This window comes from Stomoxys calcitrans, chromosome 4 (genome assembly GCF_963082655.1).
Source record: "Stomoxys calcitrans chromosome 4, idStoCalc2.1, whole genome shotgun sequence".
Classification (NCBI taxonomy): domain Eukaryota; kingdom Metazoa; phylum Arthropoda; class Insecta; order Diptera; family Muscidae; genus Stomoxys; species Stomoxys calcitrans.
Window position 1 is genome coordinate 19,003,336 of NC_081555.1, and position 25,360 is coordinate 19,028,695.

Consider the following 25,360-nt stretch of genomic DNA (forward strand, 5'->3'; position numbering starts at 1 on the left):
CTCACCATTTTCGTTGTCGTTTGTACTTCCCAATTTGTTAGTGGTGGCCAATTAAGTTTTTAGGCATTCCGCGATGGCTATCGCGTATTAGCATGAGTAGTGGCTATTGCTCAGAATTGGGGAATTTGGCCCAGAATTCAAAATAAATAAACCACTTAAACTCCGTTTACACTGCTCATTTAATCCGGATTTAAGGCTCTCGTCACCTGATTTTATAAAGGGAAAACCGATGATCGAGCCATTAAATCCGGATTTGAAGAGCAGTGTAAACGAAGTTTTAAATTTTGCATTAGTGTTTTATCTTCCCCATTGTGAATGGTGCACGTTCAAATAAAACATTCATGGGGTCATGGTGAATGGTTAAATATATGTGTGTGTTTTTTTTTTCTTGCACATTCAAGATTTCGGGTATTAAAAATCACTTCTGTTGGTCTTTTTATTTAATTTAATTTTTTAAACAACTTAAAAAATTTACCATTCATTTTTCTTCATGTATTTATTTGCCTGCATACCTACATGCTTGTTATACTCGAGGAGAAATTGTTCTCTCTAACGAGATCACTGTGAATGGAGGTAGAGAGAAGGGAGCGAGAGCAAAACTGAGAGAGCTATTATGATAATTTCCGTTAGAAGGTTTACCAACATAGTTGCCCGCCGACTTGTTTTTTGCCGCCAGCTGATATGTACGCTTGTTTCTCACCCAGAGTGTGGATGTATAGATAGATGGATGGATGAATCTGATAAAATAAATTCTAGCACGCGTTCAGTCTGCGATAAACGGCGAAAGAAAACGAATGCTAAAGCAAATAACGGTAACATACGGTTGGTGAAAAGGTGGAAAAAAAATAATCAAATATGAAAAAAGAATAGTTTAAAGAAAAAATTAAAAAAAAAATAAAAAACAAAAATAGATAAACAAAAAAAGAAGAAAAAAAGGAAAATTAAGGCATAAAATTTTTTAAAAATTTAAATTTAGAAAAAGTGCCTAAAAGTTCATTAGTTTAATTTGTGTTTTTTTCTTAAATTTGCAACATTTTTAATTTCAGATATTTCCAACCGAAAAATATGTGTAATTGAAATAGCGAAAAAGAAATCCTATGACAAAAAGCAAAATCAAAATAAATTATATATGTGTATATTTTCAAATTGTCATACATATTTAAAAAGCAACAAGAAGAAAAAATGATGTCTTCTTGTTTGTGTGAGTGTGTCTAGAGGGTGCTGTTGTGATTTTTGTTGCCGTTGTTGTTGATTTTAATAAGTGTCTTATGCAAAATTTAAGTCTGTGCATTTCGAGAAAAGAGAGAAAAAAATTAAAAAAAAAAAATATTAAAATTCACAACGACATTGTTGGCGCTGACAAGCATTTAATATATATCAACCAACTAAACAATACAACCAACAAAAGGTAGGTATCGATTTTAAATAATAGATGCTTGTATATTCTAAGATTTTATTGAAAATCATTTTGTTGTTGTTTTCTCAACTCATAGTGAAACCGTATTTTGGAAATATACTAAATCGATAAGTTTAATAAAATTTTAAAAACAAATTTTTTCCAAAAACTAATTTTATAAAATTTTTCAGTAGAAAAATATATCATATAAAGTCCAAATGTCATTTTTAAAAATCTTCTTTTAAGACAAAATTTTAATGAAATTTTATTTAAAAACAAAATTGTCCTCCAAGACAAAGGAATAACGATCTTATACTGTGCTGTGACGCCAGCGCCCATTATGATCTCTGGGGTAGTACGGACACAAACCTAAGAGGGGAAAGTGTTCTGGAATATTTTTTGGAGAAAGAGTTGTTTATATATAACACAGGGGTGTATGCCATCTTTGGCATTTTGAAAAGGAATGGGTTTTAGATCTGACCTTAGGCGGCATTTAGGGGTACTTTCTCTCTCTCTAGGTGGGTTGTATGAAAGAGGGCAAGCTTAGCAAGCTTTAAAGACAAAATTTTCCTCCAAGACAAAGGAATAATGATCTTACACTGTGCTGTGACGCCAGCACCCAATATGATCTCTGGGGTAGTACGGACACAAACCTAAGAGGGGAAAGTGTCCTGGAGTATATTTTGGAGAAAGAGTTGTTTATATATAACACAGGGGTGTATGCCATCTTTGGCATTTTGAAAAGGAATGCGTTTTAGACCTGACCTTAGGCGGCATTTAGGGGTACTTTCTCTCTCTCTCTCTAGGTGGGTTGTATGAAAGAGGGCAAGCTTAGCAAGCTTTAAAGACAAAATTTTCCTCCAAGACAAAGGAATAACGATTTTATACTGTGCTGTGACGCCAGCGATTGGCAGAAGAATTCATTACGTTCCGGCGCAGATTTGGGGTATGGGACAAAATATGACCGAACTGGGATCTCAGGATACTCCGAACGGATGCCAGAAAAGTATTTAATGTGGCGAGTGACAGAGGCAGCAGAGAGCTGTGGGAGGTATATAGGGAGAAACTAAGGGTTTATAAGAAGAAATTGAGAAGGTCCAAGAGAGAAGGCTTTGTAAGGTTAATAGAGGAGTTGTAGAGTGGCAAAGACACATCGAGGCTTAGGAAACTGATGGCAAAGGACGCCGTATCCTGACTATCTCAATGTTGTGGTTCCATTTTCTTTATCTGATCGGTTGTACAGGGCGTTTTGGGAGTTGATACCATCCATTTCGTTTTATCTCCACTTACTGCCAGAACCATTTTCACTGATTCTCTTTTGATTCTTTCAAAGGCTGTTACTATTTCCGGCGACCTACCTATGATGTCGATGTCGTCGTCGACATGTGAGCATGTGTTTTCTTGTGACTAGTGTGCCATATCTATTCACATCTGCATCTCGTATAATCTTTTTCCAGCAGGATATTAAGGAGATCACATGATAAGCTGTCCGCTTGTCTGAAACCTCGTTAGGTATTGAATGGCCCGGAGAGATTCTTTCCTATTCTTACTGTGGAACGTGTATCAGCAAGTGTCACCTTGCAGAGTCTTATTAATTTTACAGGGATACCAAAACTCAGACAAGGCTTGAAATACCTTTGAACGCAAAGGGGTATCGAAAGCGGCTTTGTAGTCAACAAAGAAATGGTAGGTGTTGATTTGTCCTTCTCGGGTTTTTGCTAGGATTTCTGGTCTTGGGTGAATTGACCCAGTCTAAAGCCGCATTGATAGGGCCCAATTATCTCATTGACTTTAGGTTTTCATCTTTCACGCAGTAAGCTCTAGAGTATCATGTATGCGTTGGGGAGGAAACTTATTCCTCTGTAGTTGGCACATTTCATCTTGTCTTCTTTCTTGTGTACGGGACATGGTATGCTGAGGTTCCAAGAATCGGGTATGCGTTCTTCTGGCCAGATCGTGCAGACAAGCTAATGCATAAGCTTTATCAGCATGTCACCTACGGTCTAAAATAGTTCAGCGGGCAATCCGTCGGCTCCTGTTGCCTTGTTGTTCTTCAGTCGGCTAGGAGGTAAACATTCTATACCATCATCAGGGATTGGTTCTGCGGTATCCTTTTCGCCGCCATCGTCGGACACTAGCAGCTTGGTAAAATGTTCTTTCCATTTCCTGATCACACTATCTGTATCAGTTACCAGATTTCCTTCTTTGTCTCTGCAGGAGGATGTGCCTGTACCAAAGCCATCGGTTTGATGTTTGATTCATTGGTAGAATTTCCGGACTTCATTCTAACTCCTCATTTCGGTCACACTCACGTCTTTCCATTTCCTTCTTTTTTCTGCGGAATAGACGTTTCTCCTCTCCGGATACCTCTTCTTCATCTGGCGTTGCTACTGATTGCAGGGTTGCTCTGTATGCCGCAATCTTGGTTTCAGTAGCATCTCGACACTCTTGGTCGTAACGTGGGGAAGAAAAATAAGTCATTCGGTGCCAAGTCAGGACTATACGGCGGATGACTCATCAAATCGACGTTTTAACTGTTCATTTTTTTTCGACCAATCGACGCGAGCCTTTTTTGAGCGGTTAACAAATTGTTTGGAATTCAACGCGAACAAATTTTTTTGACGGTCAAATTTTGAATATATGCTGGTCTCACTAATGCCTAAGGTTGTCTGAATCTCACGATAGGGCACATGAAGATCTTGTAATATCAGTCGGCGCATAGCATCAATGGTTTTTGGAACAACAACTGATTTTGAACGACCTTCATGAAAATCATCTTGGACTGAATTACGGCCTCGGTTGAATTCACCATACTATCAATAAACACGGGTCCTTGATGGAGCTTCATAGCCAAAAATTGAATTAAGTTCATCGATCCACTATTGTTGAGTTAATCCACGACGAAAGATGTAAAAAATAATCGCACGATTTATGTTCACGATTTAATTCCGCTTTTTGAGCGAGATGAATCTTTTAAATTACTGTAAACAATACAAACAGCGCTCGTATGTCAAAACGTTCTGAGTATGTATAACCTCAAAAATGTCAAGCTTTACGAAAGAGCTGTCAGATGGCAGATTGCATCACAAGGGTTGTCCAATCCCGAAATATAAAAGACTACCCTCTACAACCAGATAATGATAATTTCATGAATTTTTTAATTTCAAGAATTGCGCCCTCTAATGGCTCGAGAAGTCAAGTCCCAAGATCTGTTTATACGGCAATTTAACCTGATATTGAACCGATTTAAACCATATTTATCGCAGTTGTTGAAAATCATAACAAAATACTTCATGGTAAATTTTAACCAATTCTTATAAGAATTGCGCCCTCTAGTGGCACAAGGAATCAAGATCCAAGATCGGTTTATATGGCAGCTATATCAGGTTATGAACCGATTTAATCCATACTTAGCACTATAATTGGAAGTCATAACTAAACATTTCATGCTAAATTCCACCCAAATCGGATAAGAAGTGCGCCCTCTAGCGGCTCTAGAAGTCAAGACCCAAGATTGGTTTATGTGGCAGCTATATCAGGTTATGAACCGATTTAAACCATACTTAGCACTGTAATTGGAAGTGATACCAAAACGCAACGTGCAAAATTTTAGCCAAATCAGATAAAATTGCGCCCTCTGATGGCTCAAGAAGTCATGATCCAAGATCGGAATATATGGCAGCTATATTAGGTCATGGGCCGATTTGGACCATACTTTGCACAGTTGTTGGAAGTCATTGCAAAATACTCAATGCAAAATTTCAGCCTTATCAGATAAGAGTTGCGCCCTCTATTGGCTCAAGAAGTCAAGATCCAAGATCGGCATATATAGCAGCTTAACCAGGTTATCAACCGATTTAAACCATACTTAGCACTGTAATTGGTAGTCATAACGAAACATTTCATGCTAAATTGCAACCAAATCCAATAAGAATTGCGCCCTCTATTGGCTCAAGAAGTCAAGATCCAAGATCGGTATATATGGTAGCTTTATCAGGTTATGGACCTATGTAAACCATACTTAGCACATTTGTTGGAAGTCATAACAAAACATTTCATTCTAAAATGCAGCTAAATCGGATAAGAATTGCGCCCTCTAGCGGCTCAAGAAGTCATGACCCAAGATTGGTTTATGTGGCAGTTATATCAGGTCATGAATCGATTTGGACCATACTTTGCACAGTTATTGGAAGTGATACCAAAACGTAACGTGCAAAATTTCAGCTAAATCGAATGAGAATTGCGCCCTCTATTGGCTCAAGAAGTAAAGATCCAAGATGGGTTTATATGACAGCTATATCAAAACATGGACCGATTTGAACCATACTTAGGGCAGTTGTTGAAAGTTATACCAAACACACAACATGCTAAATTTAAGTCAAATCGGATGAAAAGTGCGCCCTCTATAGGCTCAAGAAGTCAAGACCCCAGATCGGTTTGTATGGCAGCTATATCAAAACATGAACCGATTTGGCCCATTTACAATCCCATCTGACCTACACTAATAAGAAATATTTTTGCAAAATTTCAAGCGCCTAGCTTAACTCCTTCGAAAGTTAGCGTGCTTGCGACAGACGGACGGACGGACAGAAGGACGGACTTGGCTAGATCGACTTAAAATGTCATGACGATCAGGAATATATATGCATTATGGGGTCTTAGATGCATATTTCGAGGTGTTACAAACGGAATGACTAGATCAATATACCCTCATCCTATGGTTTGTTTAATTGGCTATGACAGAATATTTCTTCCACTAGCCGAACGTAGAATAGCGTTCCAAGCGCCTCGATCTTCTGGTGGTGGGTATAAAAATAAAAATAAAATAAAATGGGAGAGTAATCACCATTCGTGAAATTTCATGATTTCATGCTTCTTCAAATTTTCCAGTGTTTAATCGATTTAGCACACTTTGAAAATAAGCCCCTAATCATCATACAATATGCCCCCAATATAAACTCAATGTTGTTGGCATACTCGTACACCTCTAAGAAAATAAGAAAAATGTCAAACATGTTGTTAGTGAATTTATTATAAATTTTAATTAACAATAACATGGCACAAGATTTATGTAAATCAATGTTAAGTGTGTTCCTAGTAGTTTATATTTTAGTCAAAAGCCCATTCATTTAACCATCCATCCTGACTAGTCACGGCATATTTTCCAGCAGCTCCATTAAAAACAAAAAAAGTAAGTAAATGTCAAATCACTAGTCTGTCCGTCCCTCTAACGGTGCAGCACCTCTATTTCATACTTTACCCGCTCAGACAGCGCTCTCATTGCCTTGCATAGGGTTAAATTGAATAACGACATTTTAATCATAATCATCTCCTTGCTACAGAGAATCATACTATCTCCCCCCCCACCCCCACCCACCCCATACAGCTAAGACTAAATCGTCAAAGTCGTTGTAGTTGTCGTCGTTGTCATGTCTCGTGTCTCTCATAGTCTTCTTAAATATTATCCAAGAGTCTTGATGACATTTATGGGTCTTTCAGTAGTAGTTAGCACAATGATTAGAGTTTATTAAAAGTTATTAGGGGAAATTAAAAATTCAAAGCAGATGTTGAGGAGCAAAAACCAGAAAATCACAACATGCCGGCATAAAATACATGCATAGATGGGTGGCTGTATGGTTTAAGATTTTTTTTTTTTTTTTTGGTGAGACGAGAATTGGAAGGAAAGTGATCAACCATAGGCGCTGATCTTGTGATTGAAATTATTTAGTAAAAATTTTAATAAATTTTATGTGGACATATTTTTCGACCAAGAAAGACACGAGAATAGCAAACCATGAAAATTTCAAAAACAAAATTTTTTCAACAAAATTTGTGAATACCGGTGTAATTGTTTTGAAAAAAATTTTTAAAATTTTGAATTTTGTGTCATCGATTAGGGAGAGATAAAGGAAAGTTCACTGAGGAGAATCTTGAATTCCTTAACGGTGAAAGGGCTGGGTGAGACGTCCAACCCAAGGAAGATGAAACTGCTATACTCATATATACAAAATACTGGAATTTAAAGTGTCATCTCGGATTGGGGTTGCCCTGTCACAATCGTAGGTATCTGCATTTTGTTTAAAGCCACGCAGAAATCAACGTCGGTTGAAGCAATGGGAATGAAAACAAGTACGGGCTCATACAATAGTATGGTTGCCCAAAAAGTAATTGCGGATTTTTCATATAGTCGGCGTTGACAAATTTTTTTCACAGCTTGTGACTGTAATTGCATTCTTTCTTCTGTCAGTTATCAGCTGTTACTTTTAGCTTGCTTTAGAAAAAAAGTGTAAAAAAAGTATATTTGATTAAAGTTCATTCTAAGTTTTATTAAAAATGCATTTATTTTCTTTTAAAAAATCCGCAATTACTTTTTGGGCAACACAATATATACAAAATACTGGAATTTGAACTGCCATCTCTGATTGGGGTTGCACTGGCACAATCGTAGGTACCTGAATTTTGATTAAATCCAGGGACAAATCAACGTCGGTATCATAGAAGCAATGGGAAGGGAAGCAAGTATGGCTTCAGTTCCATTCTGTATACCATAGATACCATAGATATTCTGCTTAAGATGGAGGGGGTTTTAAGACCATCTGACATTAAGACCAATTCATGATATCATCCTAATGATAAACACTTCAAGCTAGGTAGATAGGAAGTCAGAAATGGACAGATGATGCTGAATATGCAACCTTTTAAGGTTGATATTCGGAACTGTCTAGCCAAAATTGCTAGGGAATGTCGCTGGCAATATTTCTTGGAATTACGAATTGAGCCAATCCAAGTGATCCAAATGTTTGAGGCCTTCATGAAATTACCCACCTTATTGTAGGAAGGAAGAAAGGACAACGAATGATAGATAATCACAAAGAGGGGGCTGTGAGCATTACAAAACTAGGTGGCCTAATCTAGACTTGAAGAGGTCTACTGCTTTGCTGTCTTTGGCTAGAACAGACGTCTCAGTCATTCTGTCCGTCATGACAGGACACTGCAAATGCAAATTTTGGCCATGAACATTCCACTAAGGAACAGGGGCAAACTTCTCACATATCAATGAGTGCAGTCCGATTCAAGTTTTTAAGTTCAATGATAAGGGGCCTCCTTTTTATAGCTGAGTCCGAACGGCGTGCCGCAGTGCGACACCTCTTTCGAGAGAAGTTTTACATGGCATAGTACCTCACAAATCTTGCCAGCATTAGGAGGGGAAAACCACCGTTGAAAATTTTTTTCTGATGGTCTCGCCAGGATTCGAACCCAGGCGTTCAGCGTCATAGGCGGACATGCCAACTTCTGCGCTACGGTGGCCTCCTGTCTAATCGGAAAACATGCTGATAGACTGCAGGTTGCCAGCAACGACTATTGCAAAAGATGTGGGAACATCGAAGAAGAAGAGACTATAGAACACCCTCTGTGTGTGTGTCCCGGACTAGCAGGACTAGACACTGAGGGAAGGTTGGAGGGAATCTCAGACTATCTAGATGGCTAAAATCCTTTGAGAAGCAAAAATATTTCCAAATTTTTGCTTGTTTCTCTTTCGAGACGAGCTTAATAATGGGAGATTTTTCTTTGCAAATGGAAAAGGAAAGCCGGAGAACGTAAAACTATGGGACGCGTTTCGTAATTTGGGACTCGTTTCGTAATTTGGGACGCGTTTCGTAATTTGGTTACAATTATTCATCATCCATATTAGGTGTGAAGGCTTCAAGGGCCGTACATTAGAATGTTGTACTTGTACCGAATTTATTGCGCAAATTCCTCTATGATACAAATACCACATAAACCACGCTCGACAACACTGTCTGTTAGCTGTACTTTTCCCAATGCATGTGTTTTTGTGAAATGGCAAATTTTCTGTCTACACAAACTACACTACTTTCATGGTATGCACAAGATGCTGTGCATCTGTTGGAAGTTGTATTGATGGCTTCGAACGCTAGACAGAGGCAACGACACATGCTGTTACTCCGCGTTCCAAGGTTCGAATCCCGGCCGGGCTTTTATTATCAAGTTTTTTGCCTGTTAGGGCGAAGATTATTAAATTTTACAATTTTTGTTTGCTTTTCTTCTCAAATGTTGTCGAATAAAACGTAATTTTTAAAATTCTGGAGGGTGGGGGGCTAAAACTATTTTGGGGGGTGCTAAGTCGATAACGCAGTCTTGGCACTGAATAGAAGTCTTTCGCCCTAAAACTGCAGTTAATTTCGGCCATGATTTCATTCTGAATGCGAACAATTCTTGACGGACGGATGGAGAAAGTCCTGGTCCATTTGGTAATGAGATTAATTCATGATATGATCTTCAGTATACGCATTCCTAATAGGCAATATTGGGCTTCGGATATTGTGTTTGCGGACGATGAAACTTCAAGATTTTTAAAGAGTTTAAAGTCGATCCATGTCTGTCCATACGTCCGTCCATCTGTCCGTCCATTCGTCCGTCCATCCATCCGTCCATTCGTCCGTTCATCCATCCGTCCGTCCGACCATTCGTCCGTCCATCCGTCCGTCCATCCGTCCATCCATCCGTCCGTCCATCCGGCCGTCCGTCCATCCGTCTGTCCATCCATCCGTCTATCCGTCCGTCCATCCGTCCGTCAATCCGTCCGTCCATCCGTCTATCCATCCGTCCGTCCATCCGTCCGTCCATCCATCCATCCATCCGTCCGTCCATCCGTCCATCCATCCATCCATCCGTCCGTCCATCCGTCCGACCCTTCGTCCGTCCATCCGTCCTTCCATCCGTCCGTTCATCTGTCTGTCCATTCGTCCGTCCATCCATCCGTCCATTCGTCCGTTTATCCATCCGTCCGACCATTCGTCCGTCCATCCGTCCTTCCATCCGTCCGTCCATCCGTCCGTCCATCCGTCCGTCCATCCATCCGTCCGTCCATCCGTCCGTCCGTCCATCCGTCCGTCCGTCCATCCGTCCGTCCGTCCATCCGTCCGTCCGTCCATCCGTCCGTCCATCCGTCCGTCCATCCGTCCGTCCGTCCATCCGTCCGTCCATCCGTCCGTCCATCCGTCCGTCCATCCGTCCGTCCATCCGTCCGTCCATCCGTCCGTCCATCCGTCCGTCCATCCGTCCGTCCATCCGTCCGTCCATCCGTCCGTCCATCCGTCCGTCCATCCGTCCGTCCATCCGTCCGTCCATCCGTCCGTCCATCCGTCCGTCCATCCGTCCGTCCATCCGTCCGTCCGTCCATCCGCACTTCCATTCGTTCGTTTTTTCATCTGTCTGCTTGTTGGACTGTTCGTCTTTATGTTTGTCCGTCTGTATGTTTGTCTGTCTGTCCGTCTTGCTGGCTATCCGACTGCCTGTCTGTTGTCTGTCTTTCTGTCAGTCTGTCTTTCTTTAAGTCTATCTTTCTGTCTGTCCGTCCGTCCATCCGTCCGTCCATCTATCCGTACGGCCATCCGTTCGTCTGTCCATCCGCACTTCCATTCGTTCGTTTTTTCATCTGTCTGCTTGTTGTTTGTTCGTCTGTATGTTTGTCCGTCTGTATGTTTGTCTGTCTGTTCGTCTTGCTGGCTATCGGACTGCCTGTCTGTTTGTCTGTCTTTCTTAAAGTCTATCTTTCTATCAGTCAGTTATTTCTGTTTGTTTGTATTTCTGTCCGTCCATCTGTGTTCCTTTCTGTTTGTCTATTATTCGAAACGGATTCGTACTCAGGCTTTTAGCTTGAGCAATATCTTGTTTCTTTAACAATTTTGAAAAAATTTTAATTTTCGAAAAATTTTTCACAATTTTCTTTCTATACCCTTTGCTATAGGGAGAGGAAAAATATAAACTTCGTCATTCCTTTGGTAACAGTTTGAAATATTGGCCCAATATCACTTATATATGTTCTTGATTTTTAAAAAGTTTAAAGCCGATCCATGTCAGTCCGTCCATCCGTTTTTTTATCTGTTGGTTTGTTTGTCTGTCCGCCTGTATGTCTGTCTTTCTGTCTGTCCGTCTTTTCGGCCGTCCGTTTGGTTACCTGTCTTTCTGTCAGTTTGCTTATCGGTTGGACAATCTGTCCGTCCATTTACACTTTGTTCTGTTTGTTTATCTGTCTGTCCGTCTGTTTATCTGTGCTTTTTTCTTTCTGTCTGCCTGTTCGTCGACCTGTCTGTCAATCTGCCCGGATTCGAACTCAGGCGTTCAGCTCTTAACAGCTCTGTCCGTCCGTTTTCGCTTCTTTCTGTTTGTTTGTCTGTCTGTCCGTCTGTTTATCAGTCCGTCCATCTGTGTTTCTTTCTGTTTGTCTGTTATTCGAATCGGATTCGAACTCAGGTGTTCAGCTCATAGATGGACATATTGCCCTCTACCACAGAAAATATAGTAAAAACTTGTTTCTTTAACAATTTCGACAAATTTTTGATTTCTGAAATTTTGTTCCCAATTTTCGCTATATTTGTCATGCCTTTGGTCTTGGGCCAATAAAAGGCACATTTATTACCCGATTTGTCTGAGCGCAGAGGTTAGCTTGTCCGCCTATGACGCTGAATGTCTGGGTTCGAATCCTGGCGAGACAACCAAAAAAAATTTGTCAGCTGTGATTTTCCCCTCCTAATGCTGACAACATTTGTGAGGTTCTATGCCATGTATAACTTCTCTCCAAGGAGGTGTCGCACTGGAGCACGTCGTTCGGACTCGGCTATAAAAAGGAGGCCACTAATCATTAAGCTTAAACTTGAATCGGACTGTACTCATTGATATGTGAGAAGTTTGCCCCTGTTCCTTAGTGGAATGTTCATGGGCAAAATTTGCAATTTATTTGCTAAGTATGGTTGAAATCTGTTCATAACCTGATATAGCTGTCATGTAAACCGAACTGGGGTCTCAAATACTTGAGCCTCGAGAGGGCGCAATTCATATCCGATTTGGCCGAAATTTTGCATGACGTATTTTGTTATGACTTCCAACCATTGTGTCAAATATGGTTCAAATCGGTCCATTACCTGTTATAGCTGCCATATAAACCAATCTGGGATCTTGACTTCTTGAGCCTCTAGAGGGCGCAATTATTATCCGATTTGGGTGAAATTTGGCATCAGGTGTTTTCTTATGATTTACAACAACTGTGCTAAGTATTGTTGAAATCGGTTCATAACCTGATATAGCTGTCATGAAAATCGATCTGAGGTCTTGACTACTGGAACCTCTAGAGGGCGCAATTCATATCCTATAGAGGGCGCAATTCATAATTGATTTGGCTGAAATTTTGCTTGACGTGTTTTGTTATGACTTGCAAATATGGTTCAAATCGGTCCATTACCTGTTATAGCTGCCATATAAACCAATCTGGGATCTTGACTTCTTGAGCCTCTAGAGGGCGCAATTATTATCAGATTTGGTAGAAATTTTGTTCAACGACTTCTCCTATGATCTTCAACATACGTGTCAAATATTTTCTGAATCGATATATAGCCTGATACAGTTCCCATATAAACCAATCTCCAATCTCTCTAAATTTACTTCTTGAGCCCCTACAAGGCTCAATTCTTATTCGAATTTGCTGAAATTTCACACAATGACTTCTACTATGGTCTTCAATATTCAATTCAATTATGGTCCGAATCGAACCATAACTTGATATAGCTTCAATACCATTGCAATTCTTTTATTTTATCCTTTGTTTGCCTAAAGAGAGATACCAGGAAAAGAACTCGACAAATGCGATTCATGGTCGAGGGTACATAAGAATCAGCCCGGCCGAACTTAGCATGCTTTTATCTGAGTTGCAGCCTTTGTAATATGAGCCTTAGGCATAAGCGCTAATGGTCCTATTTCCTCTATGAATCCTCAGTTGTTTACATTTTTAGCAAGTATTCCTGTTCATCAGTGTCCATAAATCTATTCAAAGGTTTTTGGCTATCATATTCTCTTTTGCTAGCCTTAAATTATTCTTTGCTTAGATGGCTTATCCTGTATAAATACTTACTTAGCTTCAATATTAACATTATTTACCAAAAGAAACAAAAAACTGTTAATTATGAATACAATTTTGCCAACATCAGATAGGTATTTTTTTTGTTTATTCAGAATTAACTTCTATTTATACTTCTCTCATCTTTATGTATTTTCAATATTTGAACTTTATGCTGAGAGCAAATACCATGGAATATCAAATGCGTCATAACCATGGCCATAAGCGCTACCTACATGTATTTAGAAACTACTATTTGCCAAGTTAATCTCAATCCCTGTGTTCCAGTTGCCATTTGCCCCGGTGCAAACATTTATTTATAACTTCAAAATGATAATTTTTGGGAATTTTGTTTTATTTGCTTGGCTTTGTATTTTGCAATTCCAAAAAGGCAACTTCATGTGGGGCGAGAGTGTAGATATCTACATGTGTATGGGTGAGTGTGTGTATGTGAATACATCTGAATGATTTCATGGAAACCCAGTTTGTATAACTGACAATTAAAGTTATGCTACACACAGAAAAAATAATAAAAAAAAGTGTTTATGATTTTTTGGATTTGTTATGAAAAGGAACTGGGGGGAAAGGTTTGGCCTTGTCAACATTTTTTTATAAATCCACTTCTAACCATGACATAATGATAGGTAGGTAGTATACAGCAAACAGCTGAGTACAAATTTTTCTCGCAAAGTGCACTATCTGTCAATGGGTTTTGGTTGTGTGTGTGTGCATTGTGGTTACCCAGCAAACCAATCGTTACGAAACCGTAACAAAATCTGTATGAATTTCGGATGATTCTTCTGATTTCGGATCCGAAATCGTAACAAAATCTTTACGAAAGCTATATGGAGTGGTTGACGTGATTTCGGAACGAAACGTCGATATTTCGAAGAGAAATCGGAACGAATCCATTCTGAAAAAAACCATGGGAAATTCGGAAAGGGAAATTTCTTGCCGAAACTTCTTAAAGAATGCTGAACGATTTCGGAAGTAATTTCGTATTGAAATTGAATGTTCCTTTCGAAACTTCTTAAAGAATTCTGAACGATTTCGGAAGTAATTTCGTATAGAAATCGGATGTTCCTCCCGAAACTTCGTAAAGAATTCTGAACAATTTCGGAAGTAATTTCGTATTGAAATTGGGTGTTCCTCCCGAAACTTCGTAAAGTATACTGAACAATTTCGGAAGTAATTTCGTATTGAAATTGGATGTTCCTTCCGAAACTTCGTAAAGAATTCTGAATGATTTCGGAAGCAATTTTGTATTGAAATTGGATGTTCCTTCCGAAACTTCGTAAAAAATTCTGAACGATTTCGGAAGTAATTTCGTATAGAAATCGGATGTTCCTTCCGAAACTTCGTAAAGTATTCTGAACAAATTCGGAAGTAATTTCGTATTGAAATTGGATGTTCCTCTCGAAACTTCGTAAAGAATTGTGAACGATTTCGGAAGTAATTTCGTATAGAAATCGGATGTTCCTCCCGAAACTTCGTAAATAATTCTGAACGATTTCCAAAGTAATTTCGTATAGAAATCGGATGTTCCTTCCGAAACTTCGTAAAGTATTCTGAAGTATTCTGAATTTCGTATTGAAATTGGATGTTCCTCTCGAAACTTCGTAAAGAATTATGAACGATTTCGGAAGTAATTTCGTATAGAAATCGGATGTTCTTCCCGAAACTTCGTAAAGAATTCTGAACGATTTCGGAAGTAATTTCGTATTGAAATTGGATGTTCCTCCCGAAACTTCGTAAAGTATTCTGAAGTATTCTGAATTTCGTATTGAAATCGGATGTTCCTCTCGAAACTTCGTAAAGAATTGTGAACGATTTCGAAAGTGATTATGTATAGAAATCGGATGTTCCTCCCGAAACTTCGTAAAGAATTCTGAACGATTTCGGAAGTAATTTCGTATTGAAATTGGATGTTCCTCCCGAAACTTCGTAAAGTATACTGAACAATTTCGGAAGTAATTTCGTATAGAAATCGGATGTTCTTCCCGAAACTTCGTAAAGAATTCTGAACGATTTCGGAAGTATTGGTTGCCCAAAAAGTAATTGCGGATTTTTTAAAAGAAAGTAAATTCATTTTTAATAAAACTTAGAATGAACTTTAATCAAATATACTTTTTTTACACTTTTTTCTAAAGCAAGCTAAAAGTAACAGCTGATAACTGACAGAAAAAAAGAATGCAATTACAGAGTCACAAACTGTGAAAAAATTTGTCAACGCCGATTATATGAAAAATCCGCAATTACTTATTGGGCAACGCAATAATTTCGTATTGAAATCGGACGTATCTTCTAAAACTTCGTAAAGACTGTCAACCAAACCAAACTGAAATGATTTTTTGCATTAACCATTGAGCAGAGAAAAACATCTCTATCTCGGAATAGGTAGTACCTATTACGTAAAAATGTTCAAGTCTTACAGAAATACGCTCAAAATGGACTCCAAAGTTGCAACAGCTGCGGTATGATATCGCACCGTGGCATCTTGTGCGCCCTTCCTATACAAACATCAAACACACAGTTCTTCAGTCTTCGTTCAGAATTCATTCCGAACTGTCGGAAGAAAATTTCAAAAAAAGACCCTATACGAAAAGTCGGTCAGAAATCTCTCAGAATTCTTTCAGAACTATTGGAACAAAAATTCATTCCGACAAACAGTTCAGAAATCGTTTAGAATTCCTTCCGAACTGTCGGAAGAAAATTTCAAAAAAAAAACCCATACTAAAAGGCGGTCAGAAATCGTTCGGAATTCTTTTAGAAGTGTTGGAACAAAAATTCCCTCAGAATGTCAAACAGAATTCGGAACGAATTCGGTAAGATCTTATCGGAAGACTTCAGAATTTGTTCAGATTTATCTGACATCAGACATTTGGTTTGCTGGGTAAGAATCATTACACACACACACACAAACCACGAAAAATTGCGCAAACTTAGGTTGCCCAAAAAATAATTGCGGATTTTTTAAAAGAATGTAAATGCATTTTTAATAAAACTTAGAATGAACTTTAATCAAATATACTTTTTTTACACTTTTTTTCTAAAGCAAGCTAAAAGTTACAGCTGATAACTGACAGAAGAAAGAATGCAATTACAGAGTCACAAGCTGTGAAAAAATTTGTCAACGCCGACTATATGAAAAATCCGCAATTACTTTTTGGGCAACCCAATAATTTCATATTGAAATCGGACGTATCTTCTAAAACTTCGTAAAGACTGTCAACCAAACCAAACTGAATTGATTTTTTGCATTGACCACATAATGGTAATAAAGGTATGAAACCATTGAGCAAAGAAAAATATCTCTATCTCGGAATAGGTAGTACCTATTACGTAAAAATGTTCAAGTCTTACAAAAATACGCTCAAAAGTTGAAACAGCTGCGGTATGATATCGCACCGTGGCATCTTGTGCGACCTTCCTATACAAACATCAAACACGCAGTTCTTCAGTCTTCGTTCAGAATTTATTCCGAACTGTCGGAAGAAAATTTCAAAAAATACCCCAATGAAAAGGCGGTTAGAAATCATTGAGAATTCATTCAGAACTGTCGGAACAAAAATTCCCTCAGACAAACAGTCCACAAATCCTTCCGAACTGTCGGAAGAAAATTTCAAAAAAAAAACCCTATACGAAAAGACGGTCAGAAACCGCACAGAATTCTTTTAGAACTATTGGAACAAAAATTCCTTCCGACAAAAAGTGCAGAAATCGTTTAGAATTCCTTCCAAACTGTCGGAAGAAAATTTCAAAAAAAAACCATGCGAAAAGAAATCGTTCAAAATTCTTTCAGAACTGTCGGAACAAAAATTTCTTCAGACAAACAGTCCAGAAATCGTTCAGAATTCCTTCCGAACTGTCCGAAGAAAATTTCAAAAAAAAAACCCATACTAAAAGGCGGTCAGAAATCGTTCGGAATTCTTTTAGAAGTGTTGGAACAAAAATTCCCTCAGAATGTCAAACAGAATTCGGAACGAATTCGGTAAGATCTTATCGGAAGATAAGAATTTGTTCAGATTTATCTGACATCAGACATTTGGTTTGCTGGGTAAGAATCGTTACACACACACACACAAACAACGAAAAATTGCGCAAACTAGTAATAAACACAAAATGAGAGTTGCACAAATCACTGATTTGATAGATAGTTCTCTCAATAATTTGTTGTTGGACAACTGCTAATAGCTGTAAATAAGTGTGTTCGTGCAAGTTTACACAAAATTTTGAGTACGCGTACTTTATTTGCCAGCAGAAGAGAGCGAGATTGCGTCAGATCGAGCAAAATTTTGAGAGTTTGGTAGTTGAGAGCTTGCAAATTTCTACTGGAGGCTGCAACGAACAGCTGTTTCATGAAAACCAGTTGCTTAATTCAAATAAATAGCAAAAGAGAGTAAAGGTTGTTCTTACTCTTCTGCAAATTTCTACTGGAGGCTGCAACGAACAGCTGTTTCATAAAAACCAGCTGTTTAATTCAAATAAATAGCAAAAGAGAGTAAAGGTTGTTCTTACTCTTCTGCAAATCTTTACTGGCAAAATTTAACTGAAAAAAAGTACGCGAATATGCCTAATGAACATATCTTGCTTCTCACTAACAGATGGACTTACTATTGTGAATTGTGTTGTTTTTTTCTACAGGAAATGAAATACAATTCTATTTTCTTACATACTTTTTTCGAGTGTATCAATCCAAATTAAAACAACAACAACAACAACAGCTGAAATATACCTGAATACGTTTGCGGGGACTATGACATTGAATTTGGAATGAATAAAACAATGAATATATGTAGGAATGAATGAATTGAGCCTAAATGAAGATACATCTAATTGATAATACCCTACATGAGATAGTATAACTGTAATAGTAAGAAATGAGCAAATTATTCAGAAAAATATTAAGGTGACAAAATAGAGTATCTTTTTGATAAGGAAAAATGAGAAGAACTATTAAAGAAACAATAATATTATAGAGCAGTATTATGTAGGCATTAATGTGTATAGGTATTAGACCGTCCCAAGCTTCAAAAGGAGATTTTTTTTTAAATGGAGAAAAGCATCGCATTAAACAAAATCTTATATATTGGGTTGCCCACAAAGTAATTGCGGATTTTTTAAAAGAAAGTAAATGCATTTTTAATAAAACTTAGAATGAACTTTAATCAAATATACTTTTTTTACTGCTGATAACTGACAGAAAAATGAATGCATTTACAGAGTCACAAGCCGTTGAAAAAATTTGTCAACGCCAACTATATGAAAAATCCGCAATTGCTTTTTGGGCAACCCAATATAATCAGTAAGGAAAGGAAAAGTTGGGCAGGGCTGACTATATCATACCCTACACCTACCCTACAATTATAAATTCGGGCAATAGAGATATGTATAAGAGAACTCTATCTTAATCTGAACAGACCTTTTTCGACCTGAACGTTTGAAAATTGTTGTAACTACGGCCACATAAGTTCAAATCCGGGGATAAATATATATGGGAGCTATATCTAAATCTGAACCGATATTGATGAAATCTTACAGATATGTAAAAATCATTAACAAATGCCAAGTTTTGTGCAGATCGGTCGAAAATTTTAGTTACTACGGCCATTTTTATGAAAATCGGCCGATACATATATATGGGAGCTATATCCACATCTGAACCGATTTTGATGAAATTTTGCAGATATGTTAGGATCAGTAACAAAACAATCCGTGCCAAATTTTGTGCAGGTCGGTTGAAAATTGTTGTAACTACGGCCACATGAGTTCAAATCCGGCGCTAAATATAATGGGAGCTATATCCAAATCTGAACCGATTTTTATAAAATCTTGCAGATATGTTAAGATCAGTAACAGAACAATCCATGCCAAATTTTGTGGAGATCGGTTGAAAATTGAAGTTACTACGGCCATTTAAGTGCAAATCGGGCGGTACATATATATGGGAGCTATATCTAAATCTAAACCGATATTGATGAAACTTTGTAAATATGTTAAGATAAGAAACAAAATAATGCATGCCAAATTTTGTGCAGATCGGTTAAAATTTGTAGTTACTACAGCCACAAAAGTGCAAATCGGGCTATACATATATATGGGAGCTATATCCAAATCTGAACCGATTTTGATGAAATCTTGCAGATATGTCAAAATTAGTAACAGAACAATCCATGCCAAATTTTGTGGAGATCGGTTGAAAATTGTGGTTACTACGGCCATTTAAGTACAAATCGGGCGATACATATATATGGGAGCTATATCTAAATCTAAACCGATATTAATGAAACTTTGCAAATATGTTAAGATAAGAAACAAAACAATGCGTGCCAAATTTTGTGCAGATCGGTTAAAATTTGTAGTTACTACAGCCACAAAAGTGCAAATCGGGTTATACATATATATGGGAGCTATATCCAAATCTGAACCGATTTTAATGAAATCTTGCAGATATGTCAAAATTAGTAACACAACAATCCATGCCAAATTTTGTGGAGATCGGTTGAAAATTGTGGTTACTACGGCCATTTAAGTACAAATCGGGCGATACATATTATATATATATTGGAGCTATATCAAAGTGTGAACTGATTTTGATGAAATCTCGCAGATATGTTGATATCAGTAACAGAACAACCCATGCCAAATTTTGCGCAGATCGGTTGAAAATTGTATCATGGGCCGTTCCGTTACTGATTTTGACATATCTTCAGTAGAGTTCGCCACAATTCCACTATGCCCACACCAATTTCTCTACAGATTTACCTGATGCCATGTATTCTTCTTGCCCCATGTTTGATTGTTTTGTTCCGTTTTCATTTTTGTTTTATTTTCCTGTATACAAGTACAATGTTGTCAGTTTTTTGGCTTCTTTTTTTGTTAAAGAATTTCCGTTCAGCACGATTTTGTACTTGAAATTCAGGAATTCTTAAAAAGCCAATGAAGGACATGACAGTACAAACACATATGCATGATTTTGCATATTTAAGAGAGATGCGGATGCTTACACATAACCCTGAAAAGTGAAATAAAACAAGTGATCTGGTAGGTAGGTGATGGGGACGGTGAATTCAGGTTCAAAAAAAAAAAAAAAAAAAAAAAATAAAATAAAAAAATGAATTTAGCCGGGCCGAATCTTGGGAACCCACGACAATGGATTCTGCTAAAATAAGGGAGCCCATCTGATTATAGACCGAATTGGACCATACTTGGCGCAGTTGTTGAGAGTCATAACAGAACACCATATGCAAAAATTTCAGCTAAATCGGACAAAAATTGCGGCTTGTAAGAGCTGAAGAAGTCAAATCGGAATATTGGTTTATATGGGAGCTATATCAGTTTCTTGACCGATTTGAACACTATGCATAAAATTTGAGCCAAATCGGATAAAAATTGTGGCTTCCAGGACCTCAAGAAGTAAAATCGGGAGATCGGTTTATATGGGAGCTATATCCAAATCTGAATCGAAATGGCTTATGTTCAATCCCCAACGTTCTATATCAATAAAAAGTACAAAATTTCAAGCGGCTAGCTCAACGCGTTCGGCCGCTATCGTGATTTCGACAGACAGACGGATGGACATGGCTAGTTCGACTCAAAATATCGAGATGATGAAGAATATAAATACTTTATGAGGTCCTAGATCAATATTTCGCGGGGTTACAATCGGAATGACTAGACCTCCCATACCCCCATTCTATGGTGGAGGGTATAAAAAAAAATAACTAAAGAAAATTTTTCTAAAAGTTTTTTTTTGAAAAAGTTTTTTCTTTTTTTTTCAAAGATATTCCAGCTCTAGCTCATTTAAATTCAATGCTTTCTATTCAAAAATAGCATAGCAATGAACTTATAAAAGTTTAGCAAGAGTGTGCTGTTAATAAAACTTCGACTGGCATGGTGGATCGCGATTTCTGATACACCATGTTTCTTCATTAACACCTTTGTCAAATTGATTAAGGTGCTCTACATACCCCACGACAATTGAGCACTGTGTAGAGCACGCTTTTCTTCCGAAATAGGGCTCAATAAGTCCGTTTACTGCGCTATGGAAAGTTAGGGGGTATATAGGAGTCGGCCTGGCCGAACTTAACAAGCTTTCACTTGTAACGACTAGCAAGAAAATCAAAAAATCTAACCTTCGATCCCAACCAAACCATTTTTTATACCCTCCACCATAGGATGGGGGGTATACTAATTTCGTCATTCTGTCTGTAACTACTCGAAATATTCGTCTGAGACCCCATAAAGTATATATATTCTTGATCGTCGTGACATTTGATGTCGATCTAGCCATGTCCGTCCGTCTGTCCGTCTGTCCGTCCGTCCGTCTGTCTGTCCGTCTGTCTGTCTGTCCAAAGCACGCGAACTTCCGAAGGAGTAAAGCTAGCTGCTTGAAATTTTGCACAAATACTTCTTATTAGTGTAGGTCGGTTGGTATTGTAAATGGGCTATATCGGTTCATGTTTTGATATAGCTGCCATATAAACCGATCTTGGGTCTTGACTTCTTGAGCCTCTAGAGTGCGCAATTCTTATCCGATTGGAATGAAATTTTGCACGACGTGTTTTGTTATGATATCCAACAACTATGCCAAATATGATTCAAATCGGTCCATAACCTGATATAGCTGCCATATAAACCGATCTTGGGTCTTGACTTCTTGAGCCTCTAGAGTGCGCAATTCTTATCCGATTGGAATGAAATTTCGCACGACTTGTTTTGTCATGATATCCAACAACTGTGCCAAGTATGGTTCAAATCGGTTCATAACCTGATATAGCTGCCATATAAACCGATCTGGGATCTTGACTTCTTGAGCCTCTAGAGGTCGCAATTATTATCCGATTTGCCTGAAATTTTGTACGATGGATTCTTTCATGACCAGCAACATACGTGTTTATTATGGTCTGAATCGGTTTATAGCCCGATACAGCTCCCATATAAATCGATCTCTCTAATTTACTTCTTGAGCCCACAAGGGCGCAATTCTTATTCGAATTGGCTGACATTTTACACAGGTCTCCAACATATAATTTAATTGTGGTCCAAACCGGACCATATCTCTATATCACTCTAATAGCAGAGCAAATCTTTTCTTATATCCTGTTTTGCCTAAGTAGAGATGCCGGGAAAAGAACTCGACAAATGCGATCCATGGTGGAGGGTATATAAGATTCGGCCCGGCCGAACTTAGCAGGCTTTTACTTGTTTTTCAAAAATTTCCCTTTATTTGGCTTCAATCTATTTTTTGCAACATTTTTCAATGCCAAAGTGGCTTTCTGTTAACAATCTTAATTTTTCATACCAAAAAAAAAAATTATTGTTTTTACGCTGTCTTTGTCATTTCATTTTCTTTAAAATCTACTAAATGATAAATTTCGTTTTTGAAAATAAGTGTCTCCTTGAATGTTGCCATTAACTTTCGCACTTTTACGCTGACCATTTCACAAAAAAGTGAAAAAAAAAACTACAACAATAAAGCAAAAATTCTTTTTTTTTCAAACAAAACATCAGAAAAAGTGAAATGAAAACAAAAGTTGAGTAAATGAAATTCAACATCATCCGTGAAATGTGATTTCACCCGTGTATGACAACCACTAATGATGAGCACATTTTTGTTTTAAACACAAGTACATACAAACATAAATATAGTAGAGCCAAGTAAGTAGATATAGCACCCATACATATGCATGTATGCGGTGACAATAAAATAAAGACAACATTTGGCTCGCTTGATATAAAAAAACACATACATATTCAACAATGTGTATAGAGAATTTAAAAACCAAAAAAAAAGAAACACAACAATTAAAATAAAAACATAAATAAAAAATTAAACGAAATAAATTAAAACATGCACTCTTAAATGGGCTATGTGTAGCCAATGAAAACTGGAATTCATATAAAATTTAATATTGCCCTCTAAACCAAGCAACAGGGGAATGAAATTGGACTTTGCTCACAGGAATCATCATGGAAACAGATATGAGAAAATTTTCGAGAAAAATGGTTCCAAAGAAGTATTAAAAATTTAATAAAAACATTAAAACATTTCAATTTCCTTCAAAACCCCATTTTATTGTAACACCATGGCCCAATCTTCCTAACTGACTGATTGTCTATTTTGCAATCTGCAACAGCTCACATTTTATTTAGTTTTCTATGTTGCAGTGAAATATTCACTTTCGCAAAGCCAAAGACAAATATTTATTTACAATTAGATTTGCAATTTGTTGTTGGTGGAAAGCAGGCAAATCATACAACCGTCTTGTTTGATTTTTATTTAAGCAAAAGCTTACTTAGCGGCTGCACCGGCGTAAGAAAACAAATTACAATGCAATGAAAGAAATCAAAACATTAAACTAACAAAATTTTATAGAGAAATACCATTGTAACAAGTATAAGCGTGCTAAGTTCGGCCGGGTCGAATCTTATATACCCTACACCATGGATTGCATTTGTCAACTTTTTTGCCTTATATCTCTTCATAGGCAAACAAAGGTAAACCATACTTGGTTTGGCTATTGGAGACCAAAGTAGAAGTCATTGTGCAAAATTTCAACAAAATTGGATAAGAACTGCGCCCTCTATAGGCTTAAGAAGTATAATCGGGCACTCGATTTATATGGCAGCTTTATCAGGTTATGAATCGATTTAGACCATACTTAGCACAGTTATTGAAAGTCATAACAAAACACTTCATGCACAATTTCAGCCAAATCGAGTAATAATTGCGCCCTCTAGCGGCTTAAGAAGTCATGATCCAAGATCGGTCGCTTTATATGGCAGCTATATCAGGTAATGAAACGATTTAGACCATACTAAGCACAAAACACTTCATGCACAACTTCAGCCAAATCGAGTAATAATTGCGCCCTCTAGCGGCTCAAGATGTCATGATCCAAGATCGGTTTATATGGCAGCTATATCAGGTAATGAAACGATTTAGGCCATACTTAGCACAGTTATTGGAAGTCATAACAAAATACTTCATGCAAAATTTCAGCCAAATCGAGTAATAATAGCGCCCTCTAGCGGCTCAAGATGTCATGATCCAAGATCGGTTTATATGGCAGCTATATCAGGTGATGAATCGATTTAGACCATACTTAGCACAGTTGTTGAAAGTCATTACAAAACGCTTCATGCTAAAATTCAGTGAAATCGATTCTAATGGCTCAACAAGTCAAGATCCCAGATCGGTTTATATGGCAGCTATATCAGGTTAGCGGCCGATTTAAACAATATTTAGCACAGCTGTTGGAAGTCATAACAAAACGCTTCATGCAAACACCTCCAGTGCGACACCTCCTTGGAGAGAAGTTATGCATGGCATAGAACCTCACAAATGTTCCCAGCATTAGGAGGGGAAAACCACAGCTGAACATTTTTTTTCTGATGGTCTCGCCAGGATTCGAACCCAGGCATTCAGCGTCATAGGCGGACAAGCTAACCTCTGCGCTACGGTGGCCTCCACCACCATACTTAGTACAGTTTTTGGAAAACATACGAAAACACCTCATGGCAAATTTCTGCCAAATCGGATGAAAATTGCGCCCTCTAGTGGCTTGAGAAGTCATGATCTCAGATTGATTTATATGGCAGCTATAACAGTTTATAAACCGATTTCAACCATACTTAGCACAGTTTTTGGAAATCATACGAAAATACCTCATGCCAAATTTCAGCCAAATCGGATAAAAATTGCGCCCTCTAGTGGCTCAAGTAGTGAAGATTCAAGATCGGTTCACATGGCAGCTATATCAGGTAATGAACCGATTTGAACCGTACCAAGCACAGTTGTTGGAACAAACGACAAAACACGTCGTGCTAAATTTCAGCCAAATCGGATATGAATTGCGCCCTCTATAGGGTCAAGTACTAAAGACCCCAGTTCGGTTTATATGACAGCTTTATCAGGTTAAGGACCGATTTCAGCACTACTTAGTACAGTTGTTGTAAATCATAAGAAAACAACTGATGCCAAATTTCAAACAAATTGGATTAGAATTGCTCAAGAAGTCAAGATCCAAGATCGGTTTATATGGTAG

The 25,360-nt window shown here is 37.8% G+C and overlaps 1 protein-coding gene across 3 annotated transcripts in view; it reads left to right on the forward strand.

Moving 5' to 3' along the window:
- Positions 1 to 716: 716 nt before the first annotated feature.
- The window catches only part of LOC106094283 (uncharacterized), a 123,695-nt gene continuing 99,051 nt past the window's right edge, over positions 717 to 25,360 (forward strand). Inside the window, exons 1-2 of one of the 3 annotated variants that reach the window (XM_059367827.1) lie at positions 717 to 822; positions 1,047 to 1,408. The gene's annotated coding sequence lies outside the window, so the exon portion shown is untranslated. Of the gene's footprint in view, positions 835 to 1,046; positions 1,409 to 25,360 lie in introns of all 3 variants that reach the window. The other 2 variants (XM_059367829.1, XM_059367828.1) reach the window with 2 other exon arrangements.